This window comes from Coenobita brevimanus, chromosome 95 (genome assembly GCF_032717465.1).
Source record: "Coenobita brevimanus isolate Jiangsu-jjx chromosome 95, ASM3271746v2, whole genome shotgun sequence".
Taxonomy (NCBI): domain Eukaryota; kingdom Metazoa; phylum Arthropoda; class Malacostraca; order Decapoda; family Coenobitidae; genus Coenobita; species Coenobita brevimanus.
This window is the reverse complement of record NC_137048.1, coordinates 21,879,041-21,894,982: the sequence shown is the minus strand read 5'-3', so window position 1 is coordinate 21,894,982 and position 15,942 is coordinate 21,879,041.

Below are 15,942 nucleotides of genomic sequence, written 5' to 3'. Positions count from 1 at the left end.
CCAGCTCGGTCTCTTGTCAGTCCTTTAACCTCACCAACTTCCATACCTCTCTTCCTCACACACTCATCCACCACATCCCTCCACCTTAGGGCCCGTTCACACCGAGGCCGGAACCAGACATATTGTGGCGCAAATTGTCTGACCACCAACGTCGGAAACAAACGGCCGTGGTAACAACCATTAAAATGTTTCATGAGCCTGGTGAAGCGTTTACACCGGTGGTCCGAATAATATGAGAATCTTGCGGCGCAGAAAAGTGCGCACCTCGTTTGTCCGTTTGATTTCGACGTTATGTGGAACTGTGTGACCGTGTTATCCGGAGGTGTGTAGCTACCATGGAGGACAAAAGGTTGATTGTGGCGGTACAGAGCCGTACCGCCATATACGATAAAACACACCCTAAACTGTTTGTATCTTGTATATAACAGTTTGTAACTTGTATATAATTATATGGATGTACTTGGTCACAAGTACGTGCAGACATACAGAGCCCCGTATTATGTTGTTAGTGACGTACATAACGTGCTTGGTTCATTACTACTGTATTACGATAGTGTTTGTATATATTCTTATGTATGGAAAGTGTACACTTATGCTCAGGTTATGCTCAATTTATTTTATGTTACTGCGCATTACAATGAGGTCGTATGGCTCCTGTGTAAGATACATACGGTACGATCTTTTTATGCATTCTGTGCGTGGGTAGGAATAAATGGTGTTATAATTGTGTGCATTCTTGTCCTTATTTACATCTTTCATTAGCGTGACGTCTAATAATTTAGTAACCTACCGCAATATTACATATGGTACAGACATGTTGTATGCATGAACATGTATCGGTAAATCATACCCAAACATAACCAACCCAAAAACAACAGCCTATGCAGCTCCTGCAAAATATGCCTATAACGTACTCCAATATTTTTTTTTGCCTTAGGGTGACGACCAGTCGTTCTTCTGAAGATATTGGTTTCCTGTAGTTTGTTTCTTCCTTCTTTAGATGATCTTTGCAAGATTCAACAGATGGCGGAATGCCTGCGGTTTCATTCGTATATATTCCACACACCTATGTTCGTCATCAAGTATTTGGGGAAAGAGGTGGTGATATTCACCCAATGATGTTCGTGTCCTGTTAACCTCTACACCGCGAGCATGTATAACAATGTTTTGCGTGTCCTGCGGGGTTATTCGGGCTCCGACAGACTCTCAAAAAATATTTGCCAAAAATCAGTTATTAGTCCTAGAATATCAAAATTAAATATGCTTATGGCACATACCTTCAGCTTTCTCCTGGAATGTTTGTTGAGCCTTCGTCGTTACCGTAGGACTTGTGGAGACCTCTGAAGTTGGGTAACGAAGTCTCCACTTTACACTTCCCGACAACCCGTAATATGATTACCACAGCCAGATATTAACACTATAAACACTACTCTATGATTTTCAAGTAGTTTGGGATCCATACTCCAAAAAAAAACCCACTGTGAAAGCAATGAAAATTACGAGCGCATCTGACCGTCGCACTTGCGCTAGTTCGCTCTTGGTACTCTGTCATTTATTATTCATAAAACCCCTCACACTTTATATTTCTATTACAATATCACATATATATATATATCTGGAGTTTTTCTCCATAAGTTTCCTTCAATAGTATTAGTTTATTGTCTCTGAAGTCATTCAATTTTTCATTCAGTAAAATACGTAGAGAGCCACGGATTCACTTTCACTGTTTTAACATAAAGTATTTGTACTCATATTCTTATATTACTAATTGCTTACATTACTATTTACATTTCTATTCTGTTTTCAATATTTACCCTTCTATTTCACTTACATTATGTTAGTCACTGTCATTTTTAGTAAGATAAAACTATAATACACTGTTCAATCATATGTACTGAACATCCATTGCTTTCACTTGCTATTTACACATTATTTACACATTATTTACACATTACTCTCCTTTCCCACTTGCACTTTTAGAACTGCTTCTGGCTGTGGTAATCAAAGAAGCAGGTAACACAGAGGGGAACCTGGCACTCAGCGCACTGCCAAGAGGTGCGTTTGTGCTCAGGTGTGCGGCGGGTGGTATGTGCACACACCTGACACCTGCGGATCGCAACCTTCCTTTTACCTGTGGCAGGCATTAGCTCCAGTCTGTGCCGATCCATATACGCCCTCTGCTCAAGTCGGTCGGAAAGTGTTACTGGATGGCGCCTTGGAGTTGCTGCTGTCACCCTACCATATCTTTCCAGCAGCTGCTGGACACAAGTCCTGGCGAACAACCTCAGGGAGGACTTGGGTGGCTTGATCTTCATCTTGTACAGGATGAAGGCGTTCAGCATCGTCATATCTATGAGATGCAGAAAAACTTTCCTGTACCACCTAGTATTCTTCCTGAGGCAGTCGATCTCACCAATCATCATGTCGGACTTGTCCACCAGCCGCATGTTGATATTGTAGTCTAACACAGCATCAGGTTTCATCACAGGTTCGCCTGTCCTACGGTCGACCTTCCCACTGTCTGTCATTTCCCCCTTGTGTACGGTGGTGAGCATGTGCACGACCCTCTTGTCATGCCACCGTATTGCCAGCATCTTCTCAGACTTGCGTAGGTGCACGTCTCCTCGCTGCGAGGTTCCTGCCTCTGTGAATTTAGGGAAGTGGGCACAATTACTTTTGACAGTGCTGCAGGAGCCGATGCCGTGCTCTGAAAGGTAATTGGCAAGTTTCGGTGCTGTATAATAGTTGTCTGTATACAGCACATGATTCCCACCAAAATACTTTTCAAGGAACACTTTCACTACACAGCCTGAGAAGCCAAGGGGGTGTGTTTTATCCAGATCGACAGTGCTGGCTGAATAAATGACGAAGTTAAGGATGTACCCCGTCTTACAGTCGCACAGTACAAAGAACTTGATTCCAAAGCGATGGCGTTTGCTTGGAATGTACTGTACAAACCGAAGACGTCCTCTGAACAAAACCAAGGATTCGTCAATGACAACCTTCTGAAAGGGGTGGAAGAATGACATAAACTTATCCTTCATTCTGCTCAGAATCTCCCGGATCTTCCAGAGTGGGTCGGTTTGGGAAGGTACATCGTTGTCGGCAAAGTGCAGGTTTCCCATGATGTTCCGGAAGCGATCTCTGGCCATGTACTTATTGAAGGTGGGTGAGTGTAGTAAGGGGTCCATGGACCAGTATTCTTCCAACTCATGCTTCTTGGAGTGTGGCATGAGAAGCATGAAGGCAAAAAACACATACAGCTCCTGCACTCCCAGCATGGACCGCTGTTACATCTTGGCTGCACCTGTACCACTTGCAGCATGTTGTGATTCATACCTGTTGGTCTCATCACATATGTGCTGCATGACTTTGTCATCTAGGAAGGCCAAAAGGTAGTCCACACACTCAGCATTATCGTCAAGAGTGAAGGCAGGCTGTATTCCTGAGGAACTTTCGTCGAAATGGAGATGTTCAGGGACAAAATCGGACCTTTCCGTCCACGCAAAGGCGTCCAGGATTCCCTGTTGTGGCGGTGTAGGGTGGATGAGGGTGGTGGGTGGCTGTGAGGCAAGATTTACCCCGTTCAAGATCACTCGCACTGACCCTGGGTTGCCGTACAGCACTAGCAGCCCTTACTCTAGTACCAACTCTACTTTTACTTGTCCGGGATTTACCTCTTCCTCTACGGCCTGCCTTCACTGTTGATGCTGGTGGTGACTCCGACGACGAAGACTCCGGAGATAATTCAGCAGATGAAGAGGAAGAAATGAGTGAAGTGGGGCTTGGGGAACGGGGAGGTGAATCAACTCGGGACTCATGGCGGGCTGGGTCACGCGGGGCCATTGTTCTGGGGCTAACACGCCGCCTTTTCACTCCCTTCCCAAATTCCTTCCCTTGCTGCACTAACGGCTCCTTTCCCTTGGAGCTAGGGATAACTTTGGACACTGAAGCACTCGTACTAGCACTTTCTGGCACGATTTCCTCACCCGGCTCATCTCACAATTCACCCGAATTGTCAAAATCACTATCCATCATCAATCAATCAATCAATCAATCATTTCCTGTGGCACCCTCGGGGATGCATAGGGCCTCAATGAACTCACACCACCACATCCTATCTTGTGCTAACTCCTCAAGATCTCCCCAACACTCATCTCCAGCTTCCCGTCTCATTGTCCTCACCCACGTCTCTTTTGGCCTTCCTCTACCTCTCCTACCAAGTGCCACCCACCCTGGTGAACCTCGTACTATTCCCTGTCTCCTATACACATGTCCTAGCCACTTCCATCGTGAGAATCTAACATATTCATCGATCGGCTGCACTCCCGTTATTTCTCTAATTCTACTATTTGGTATCCTTTCCCACCACTTAACTCCTAATATTCTTCTAAGTGCTTTATTTTCAAACACCAAGAATTTATTTTCCATAGTCACTGTGCTGTACCAAGACTCGTGTCCATAAATTAAGATACTCCTAACCATTACCTTATAAAGTTTGATTTTTGTATGCACAGAAAAATTGTTATTATTCCAAATATTTTTAAGCATTCCCATTGCCTGATTAGCCTTCTTTAACCTTTCCTCGAATTCAAAGTTCAAAGAACCATCCTTGGCTAAATAAGTACCTAAATATTTAAACCTATCAACTTACTTTACAACCATACCTCCAATTACACATTCCTGCGCATTTTCCATATTCATATTGTTTATTTCAGTTTTTCCACAATTAATAACCAAACCCACCTTACGACCTTCACTCACCAAACAGTCCAACACTCTCTGCATCTCTTCTGGCCCATCACAAATCAAAACTATATCATCTGCATAATCTAAATCCAAAAGTTCCTGTTCTCTCCCCAAAGTATACCTGCACCGGTTTCTGTTCCAACGCGTTTCATAATGTAATCAATGACCAATATAAATAGTAAAGGCGATAGAACACCACCTTGAATTACTCCGGACTTGACTTCAAACGAATCACTCAGACAACCATCAACCATCACTTTACAAAATGTGTCCTCATGCATGTTCATAATGACCCTCACAAACTCCTCTGGTATTCCATAATGTCTCATGATCTTCCCCATAGTCTCTCTCGAAACACTATCAAAAGCCTTTTCAAAATCAACAAAACAAAGACTTAACGGTACTCTCATTTCATTAACTTGCTGCATCAAATGCCTAACTATAAAGATATGATCATTGCAACCACGTCCCTTTCTAAAACCAGCCTGTTCATCCCTCAGAATACCCTCAACCACCGGCTCCAACCTATTTAACAACACTCTACTGAAAACTTTCAAAGCTATCGGTGACAAAGAGATTCCCCTCCAATTACCACATTCACTCAGGTCTCCCTTCTTCGGAACTTTAACAATTACACCATTCTTCCAAACTGATGGTAGTAACCCCGTCACCCATATCTTATTGAATAGCTTGGTCAAGATCATTATTAATCTATCCCCCTCCACTTTAAACATTTCCGGAAATAAACCATCCTCCCCTGGTGCCTTATTATTCTTTAACTGTTTTACTGCTTTCTCCACTTCTGCAAGCCTCAACTCTCCTGTTTCTATAATTAAATCTTCCTGAGCAGACGGTATATCCTCTTCTGGTGGTATTGGTCTATTAAGAACTGTCTCAAAATGCTCTTTCCATCTATTTTTAATATCTCCATCTTTGGTCAATAAATTTCCTTCCCTGTCTCTAACTGGTATTTCCTTGCGTTTACCTGCATTACCACTCAGTTCTCTAATCGATTCATATGCTATTCTTTGACTCTGTCCATCATTTTTGTTTATTAAGATTTCAGTCTCTGCAACCTTTTCATCCACATCTTCTTTTATCTCTCCTAGCTAACCTTCTTACTTCTGAATTCAAACTCCAGTACGCAGCTCTTGCTAATTCAATCTCTTGTTCATCAACGCATTGCATCTCACTCCTCAATTTAGCCTCACCTCTCTTTTTTATCATATCCCACGTTTCCTCTGACATCCATTTCTTTCTCCTGAATCTATGTCTCCTTCCAATCGTACATTCAGCAGTCTCATGCAGAACTTTGTTCACATCCTCCCACATCTCATCTACACTTCTCTCCCCCTCTTCCAACGTTTCCAACACCAAAAACCTATTTCTGCATTCTAATCTGAATTCCTCCTTTTCTTCTCCTTCCCTTCTAAGCTTAACAATATCGTATCTACCAACACCAGATTTTTCCTTCTTCTGATTTTTAAGTTTAAACCTTATTTTTGCAATGCTGAGTTGATGGTCACTACCAATATCCGCTCCCCGTTTAACATGAACATCTAGCAGAGAACTTCTATGCCTCCTACTGATAGCGATGTGATCAATCTGATTTTTATATTTTCCACACGGCGACACAAGTTGTCTTGTGTATATTGCAATGCTGAAAGAGTGTGCCCCCGATGACTAAGTCATTTGCTAGACAGAAGCTTCCAAACCTCACTCCGTTTTCACTCATCCTACTACCAACTCCCATCTTACCCATACATGCCTCAAATCCCTCATTTGAACAGCCCATTACTGCATTAAAGTCTCCAACGCAGATCAAAACATCATGTCTAGGTACCCTTCCTACTCCTTCTTGCAACTTTTCATAAAATGTGTCTTTCCTTTCATCGAGTGCATCATTAGTAGGTGCATAACACACAAACAGGCTGATGTTGCCATGATTTGATTTAAACCGTGCGTATAATAATTGCTCATCTATAGGATCCCACTCACATAAAGCCTTATTTGCCTTACAACCCAGCAACAATCCTACTCCCTGATAATGCATTCCGTCCTGTCGGCCAGATATCAATAAACGTATACCATCCTCCAAATCCAACTTATCGACTCCAGTTAATCTTGTTTCTGTCAGAGCACAAACATCAAGTCCGTAATTTTGAAAAACCTTCACTAACTCATCGATTTTACCGTCATGATTTAGCGTTCTCACATTCCAGTTACCAATTTTAATTGTATTTTTTGCATTAATAAATGAATTAGATTGTAATTGAGGCAACCGTGAGATTCTTAGCACCCCCTGCCCATTTAAGGGCTGCACGGGACTGGGGGCCATTATTGTTCTTTCAGAGTCCATCAAGGTTTCTTTGGCTAACTTCCTGAACACCTCGCCAATGTGTTGCAGTCGCAGTAGGCAGCTAACTTGCCTGATTGCCCACACCCGAAAGACCCAGCTATGCTGTAGCCAGTCACGTGCCGGCATGCTTCCCAGCCATTTCACTCTCAAGGAGTTCCTCTGCCTGAGAAAGCAGCCACCCCCCTGTTCCCGAGGGCTTTTGATCTGTGTAGGTAGAGGGCGATCACTCCCTCACTAGCCATATACAGTGTATATACAGTGTATAGGCTACACTCACCATCATCACCATAGACAATACTGGTAGTTCACGTGCCAATGCAGAGTCACTAAGTCCTTTCCTGCTTCCCTCACGACTTTTTCTGGGTGTAGAGGTCACAGGGCCCTTTGCAATGGGCGCAGAAGTGGCAGAAATGGCGGGGCATGAGTGCGACATGATTTGACCACAGCAGAGGACAAGGAACTAAATGCCACGGCTTATCTGAGAAGGCAAGGATTAACAATGACACGGAGGCTGACAGCTGCTAACTTACATGCTAATAAATTATTGGTAGAAAATCTCGGCAATACATAAAGAAATAGGTAGTTCCAGGTGAATGTAAATGTCACTTAGGCTTCTCCCTTCCTTTCTGATGTATATTTTTATTACAGACATAGATTACAAGGCATAATTCAAAGGGGAAATTACCGTGGTAATGTAGCGAATGAATGCACGTGAGGTGTTGTCAGGTGATATTAGCCAATTCCTGGTGTATAACACTATCACTTACCTTATTTTTGGGGGGTATATATTATTTTGTATAAGTATAGGGCATAGGGCTTATCTCAATGGATGAAATCTGTGGAAAAATCCGGGGGAGATTTGCTTAGCGCAGCTCGGCCTGGGAGGTGAGAGGACAGGGTAATGGAGGGCAGGTAGGGAGGGGAGTCAGGAAGGGGGGAAAATCGCTAAAATGTCAACAATGGATGGGAGTACAGATGAGATTTGGAATGCTGACTAGTGTTGGACATTGGCAGTACTGATAGATGATACAAGCCACCACTTGAAAGCCCGGGATAATTCAAAATAACACAGAATCACAAAAGTAACGCCCCGCGGTATGATCCATTGCGCCCGAGCGTCACGAAAGTGACGCCCCATGGTTAAGGGGTTAATGGGATGCACCCAGTATTTACGTTGTCCATGTCTCCGTTTCCTCCTATAAAGCCAAACAAAAGTTTCCTACACCTCCTTGACAGCGCCATGTTACCATCTTGATCATTGGTCTGACAGTACCACCCACCGCAATTCCGTCTCCAGTGAGAACACCTTTTCCGGCGGGGGATTTGCGTCAGACACCTTGCGACGCATATCGTATGTCGTCAGACTTTTTACATCAGAATATGTCTGGTTCCGGCCTCGGTGTGAACAGGCCCTTTTTCTTGGCCTGCCTCTCCTCCTTTCTCCTTCAGATTCGCTCAGATGTACTTTTCTCACCACTTTATTGTCATCCATTCTCTCCACATGACCAAACCATCTCACTACACTTTCTTCGATTCTGGTGTCCACAGATTCCTCACTCCGCATCTTTCACGAATCACATTATTTCGTATCCTTTACATTGTCTGTACTCCACATACATACCTCAGCAGTCCCATCGCCATCTCCACTGCTCTTACTCTTGACTTTTCATTTTCATAGTCTCACATCCATATGTTAAAGTTGGCACTAACACTCCTTAATGTAAGCCTCGTGCAGCTGCAACACTCAAGCCTCTGTTTCTTATCAAGGCCTTCATAGCACCAGCTACTTTCCTTCCTTGTGTCACTCTACTTTCCACTTGCTTTGCACATTTTCCTCTCTTTTCTATCACTGTATCCAGATATTTGAACTTTCTCACCAGTTCCAGTCTCTCTCCATTCACAGTAACAGCACACAGGGAGTCATCTTCTCTCAGTAACAATCACTTTACTCTTTTCTACATTTAATCTCAAAGCACGACGCTCACAGACACCAACAAAACTCTGCACTAGTCTACGAAGCTCTTGTCCAGTATTTGCAAGTAGCACTGCATCATCAGGATAAAACAAATTTGAGTTATTCCATCCACTAACATTCATTACCAACGCCATCCCTCTCTCCGTTACTCGTGTTTTTACTTCTCTGATCACCCCATATATATATATATATATATATATATATATATATATATATATATATATATATATATATATATATATATATATATATATATATATATATATATGTAATGAGGCGTAGACTGTAGGGGGAGGCGGTGGCTCAATCGGTAGAGAGGTGGCCTGCAGTTCCAAAGGACCCAGTTTCAAATCTCCGCTGGGGCAGGGAACAGTTTAAGGATTTGAATTTCATTAAATCAGGCTTTACTGATCTACCAGAAGACCCGCCGACATGTCGTAAAAACACCCCTGCTAATACCAGTACACCAGTCCTGTATGAGACAGCCCTAGCATGTATTCAATATGGACGGTGGGTGTTAGCGCCGAAGTGACATATATAGGTGTATGGTATGTAGGAGGACTGCTGGGCCTTGATAGCAGGCTGTGAAGCCTATGCCCAGAGTCGGACACACACACACAAAAAAAAGCACCAGTCAAACAGGGCAGTACTCCCGAGGTGGATGGCAAGCTGGTGATAGGGAGAGCTGGAGCTCCCGTTTCACCAGCCCTCAGGACTTGATGCTGACCATCTCCCTTTGCTGAACACTTTCAGTGTTTTCATTTACACAGACAGTAGGCCAGCGTACTCTTTTAATACCTCTACCTTCAACTGTCAACACCACACTACATGCACATAAGATATCACGCCTTCTATTCCCACTCTCATTATCAATGGCAGCTGCAATATTACTTTCTGAAGAGGTGGTACCTCGGATTGCCACCACCGGCAGGGTAGGGCCGGCAGCACAGGGTCCTCTCGGTTGCCATCAAGCGACTGTGCTGGCAGCGACTAGTGCAATTTCTGGCTATGCTCGTCAGCGGAGAAATGAAAGTGCTGCCTTATCCTTCACCAACACCCGCGGTCTTAGTACGAATTTAAATTCAGTTCATTTTTTCCTACAGTCCATATCCCCTCTAGTCCTATTCCTCACAGAACCACAAATCTCACTCTCTACTGAAATATCTCCATTTTGTTTTCCCGGTTACCATCTCTCCACAAACTTCCATAACAGTGGCGGCATCTGTGGTTATATCAAATCTCAATATGCATTTGACACCATTTTAAACTTCACTTCATCCAGTTTTGATTACTCATTGTATAAACTAAATTGTCAAAATATTACCAAATATATCTGTGTAGTTTATCGCTCCCCCAGTGCTTCTTTGGAACCCAGTGTATTTGATTCCATATCCACACAGTTGAGTAACCTTAACTTTGCCCTTAGCACCGAAATTACCATTATGGGTGATTTTAACATACATAATGTTGAATGGTTATTGCATTCTGCCAGGACTGGCGATGCTGGTCTAGAGTGCAAGCTGTTTGCAGAATTGTTTAATCTCACGCAGCTGGTAAAGAAACCAACCAGAATACCAGATGATCCTGACCATAATGCCCATCTCTTGGATCTATTCCTGACAAATCCAGATCAGTACAGGACAGAGGTACCGGTATTGTCTCCACTTTGATCCTCTGACCACAATCTCATCAAAGACTCATTAGTTAGCCCCCCAAACCTCTCCGTTCTGAACTTGTCAAGGGTGACCCGATGGCACTTTGATAGGGCAAACTGGGATGGATTTAGAAATTATCTTGCTGGCATTCCATGACAGTCTTTCTTCTCTAGTGAAGCCAATTCTACCCAGTCCTACCTTTGTGACTTAACTCCAGCTGGTATGGATTTATTCATACCAAGTCAACAGTTCGCTAAAAGATCAAACTCTCCAAAATGGTTTGATAGCAACTGTGCCAGAGTAACAGGCCAAAAGTCATTAGTATACAACTCTTATTTAAAATAAAAAACATCTGAATCATTCTCTCAATTTAAAATTGATAGAAACCATGCAACATCTGTAATAAATCTCACTAAATCAAACTTTCTTCAAAATCAAGCATCAAAACTACTTAACAACCCTAATGACAATAGAATATTCTGGTCAACTCTCAATTCTTCCAATTACAACTTTAACAAGTCATCATCCATTCCCCCACTAAAATCTTCAGATGGCAGCATTACAAAGGACCCGCGTTGGAAAGCAGATATCTTTGCCAGTACATTTGCCAGAAATTCTACCATAGAGGAAGCCAGCAAGAATGCCCCAGTAATAGAACTTGACTCTCCCGAAATTGTTCCACTTAAAATACAAACAAGATACGTAAAATCCATCCTAGACAATTTACCTACCAACAAAGTTCCAGGTCCTGATGGAATTCTGCCAATTGTTTTGAAAAAGTGTTCCCCAGAACTTGCCTCTGTTCTTGCTGAATTATTCAGACTATGCATACGTACTTCTTCATTCCCTAATTTTTTTTTTTTTTTTAAATAACAGAACGGAGGAAGGAAAAACAAATGGGGAAAAAAAAAATAATCCATACACCAGATTACTGGTGTCCTCTATTCATAAAATATCTGTAACAGTTAGACTTGAACAGTTTTGGGTTGAAATTTGGAGGAAAACAACTCTGGGGAAGCGAGTTCCAGAGAGATGCAGTTCGGGGAATGAAAGAATTCTGATAGGCAGAAGTTCTGCAATATGGCTGAGTGACATTCCAGTCATGAGCGCTACCAGATGCCCGTGTAGCATGAGGGAAGTCATGGAAAGGTGGCACCATGGACGCAACTTCGACTGAGCATTTGCCAAAAAAATATCTGTAAAATAATGCAAGGGAGGTAACATTCCTTCTTACTTGCAGGGGAGGTAGTTTATATGTAATGGCAGGGTTGTTAATGATTCTAACAGCTTTATTCTGAATTTTGTCTAGTTGTCTTAATGCAACCTCTCCACAACCATTCCACAAGGGTGAGCAATATTCAAGCTGAGAGCGCACATGACTCTTATAAATTATAGCTAACTGCTCATTGGCGAAGAAGTTACGGACTCTGTACAATAATCCAAGTTTCTTAGAGGCGGTTTTAGCAAGTGATCTGACATGAGAGGTCCAGCTGAGGGCACTGTTAAGTGAGACACCAAGAATTTCAATACTTTTGGAGATGGAAATATTAGTAGCACTGAAGGTAATGTACGAATCTGGCAATATCTGTCTATTAGTAAACTGTATATATTTAGTTTTACTAGCATTAAAAGAGACAAGGTTGTTTTGTCCCCATTCACTGATTGTAACTAGATCTTGATTTATGGAGATGGCTGTACTGAGTTGAGAGGTAGAGATATTAGACTTTGTAAATGGATGTCTGAGTGTGAATGAACTATGTAGTGTTGAGTCATCTGCATATGAGTGAACGGGATTGTGAGTGACAGATAAGAGATCATTAATATGAACCAGAAATTGGGTTGGCGCCAGAACTGATCCCTGCGGCACGCCGGCGTTAATTGAGTGGAAATTCGAATATTCATCATCTACTTTTACTCTTATTTTCCTGTCACTAAGATAAGAAATCAAAGGAACAAAAGACGTTAGTCCATAGCAAGGGAGTTTGGACAGCAGGGAACCGTCCCATACTCTGTCGAAAGCTTTAGAGATATCAAGAGCTACTGCATGAGTTTCTCCAAAAAGATCAATTGATTGATGGATGGTTTTCATGGAAAGAAGCCAATATCCACCCAGTTCCAAAGAAAGGAAATTCCTCTGACCCCTCTGATTACAGACCAATAGCTGTCACATCTTCTCTTGGTAAGGTATTTGAAACTTTAATTAATACGCACAGTTAAACATCTTGAATCCAAAAACTTAGTGATAGACAATATGGTTTTCGCCACGAAAGATCCACCGTTGATATACTCAATTTCCTGACTCATACCATCCATTAGTCAATGATCTACATGGACAAACACATTTAGTAGCCCTTGATATTTCTGAAGCTTTCGACAGAGTAACAGAGTATGGCAGCATTCCCTGTTGTCCAAACTCCTTTGCTATGGACTAAAGTCTTTTTTTTCCTTTGATTTCCTCATATCTCAGCGACAGAAAAATAAGAGTAAAAGTAGATGAATTATATTCCACTTTCCACTCTATTAATGCCGGCGTGCCGCAGGGGTCAGTTCTGGTGCCAACCCTGTTCCTGGTTCATATTAATGATCTCTTATCTGTCACCCACAATCCCATCCATTCATATGCAGATAACTCAACACTTCATAGTTCATTCACACCCAGACACCCATTTACAAAGTCTGATATATTTAACTCTCAACTAAGTACAGCCATCTCCATAAATCAAGACTTATCTACGATCAGTGAATGGGGACGAAACAACCTTGTCTCATTTAATGCTAGTAAAACTAAATACATACAATTTACTAATACACAGATATTGCCAGATTCGTATATTACATCCAGTGCTACTAATATTCTCATCTCCAAAAGTATTGAAATTCTTTGTCTTATTTAACAACACCCTCAGCTGGACCTCTCATGTCAGATTATTTGCTACAGCCGCCTCAAACGAACTTGGATTACTGTACAGAGTCCGTTACTTCTTCACTGACGAGCAGCTAGCTATAATTTATATGAGTCATGTGCTCTTTCAGCTTGAATACTGCTCACCCTTGTGGAATGGATGTGGAGAGGTTGCTTTAAAACAACTAGACAAAATTCAGAACAAAGCTATTAGAATTATTAATAACCCTGCTATTACTAATAAACTACCTCCCTTACAGATAAGAAGGAATGTTGCCTCCCTTGCATTATTTTACATATATTTTTATTGGAAATGCTCAAACGAAGTTGCGTCCGTTGTGCCACCTCTCCATGCCTTCCCTCGTGCTACACGAGCATCTGGTAGCGCACATGACTGGAATTTGCACATCCATATTGCAGAACTTCTGCCTATCAGAATTCTTTCATTCCCCGAACTGCATCTCTCTGGAAACCGCTTTTCCAGAGTTGTTTCCCTCAATACTTCAACCTACAGATGTTCAAGCCTAGTTGTTACTTATATTTTATGAACAGAGGACACCAGTAATCTGGTGTATGGATTAGTTTTTTTTTTTTTATTCATTTGTTTATCCTTCCTCTGTTCTGTCATTAATATAGATATATATATATATATATATATATATATATATATATATATATATATATATATATATATATATATATATATATATATATATATATATATAAACAACCATGGGAACATCATACAACCTTGTCGCACACCCATATTGATTGTGAACCAATCACTCAGGAGCCCATTTACCCTTACACATGTCTCACTACCATCGTAAAAATTCTCGACGGCACCTAGCAGCTTACCATCTACACCGTACATGTGCAAAACCTTCCACAGTCCTTCCCTGTCTACTTTGTCGTATGCTTTTTCCAGATCCATAAATGCCATAAAGATCTTACAGTCCTTCTCACACGCCTTCTCCAGTCTGGCTTACTGCAAATATTTGATCCACACACTCTCTGCCACTCCTAAAGCCACCTTGTTCATCACTCACTAGGACTTCTGATCTCTCTGTCTCTTACTTTTTCTACAATATTTCTTCCATATGAGTTCCCTGCCACACTCAGTAGACCTATGTCACGATAATTCTTGCACTCACTTTGCTCACCTTTATTTTTGCACAGGGCTACAATCACAACCTTTTTCCACTCTGCTGGCATAGTTTCACTCATCCATGCCTTCTTTAATTACTCCAGCAAGCACTTCATTCCGCTGTCTCCACTAATCTTAATCATCTCTGCATACACCTTATCAACCCCAGCTGCTTTCAGGTTTTTCACCCGCTTCACAGCATTCCTCACCTTAGGAAGTGTCACGTTTCCTAGCACTGCATTCCTTCTCTGCACACCCCCAAACCAAGTCATGACAACAATCGCTTTGCTCTCTCCATTCCCATTCATCAAACTTTCAAAATATTCCTTCCATCTGGTCCTTATATCATCCCCATGGTTTAATAACCGACCACTTACATCCTTCACACTTTCATTTATTTCCATTGTCACTTCCACATTTCCGCAACACTTTCCAGAATAACTTCCTGTTTTCTGAGTAATTTGCATTCATATTTCTTCCTAGATCATCATTTACCTCCTCCTTTTCCCTCTTCACTAGTCTCTTTATGTGCTTCTAAATCTCAGTTGGCTTATATTCATTTTTTATTTCAACAACACCTGTGCTGTATCTACTCTAGTTACTTCTTCCTCTTTTCCTCCACTGCCCTCTTGACATCTTCATCCCACCATGCCGTACCTTTCTTCTATAAATAAATAATTAAATAAATAATTATATATATATATATATATATATATATATATATATATATATATATATATATATATGTATGTATATGCATATAGTACTACAACTATATGAAACTGCACCAGCTGAATGAAACAGGCTCTGTTTACGTCCTTACACAAAAATAAAGGTGTGCGAAGAGAGTGCAGATATTACTGTGGCAAAACTCCATTGAGTTTCGAGGACTTTCTACCTCAAGTGACACTGACGAGAAGCCTGGATGACGTGTTGCTGTTCACCCTGGATGGAGAATCTGCGACGTCCATCCTAATATTTCGCTGCACCTCACCGTAGGAAGAACCTTGCTTTGACGCTAGTATGGGGCTGTCCACCGTTAGGTGCTGCAGGATCCTTAAATTATGTATAGGTATGTACTTTATCGTACATCATGAAAAACTTCACAGAAGCAGTTGCTTACCTGTGGTCAAGGGATCTGCTTAGCTGGACAGA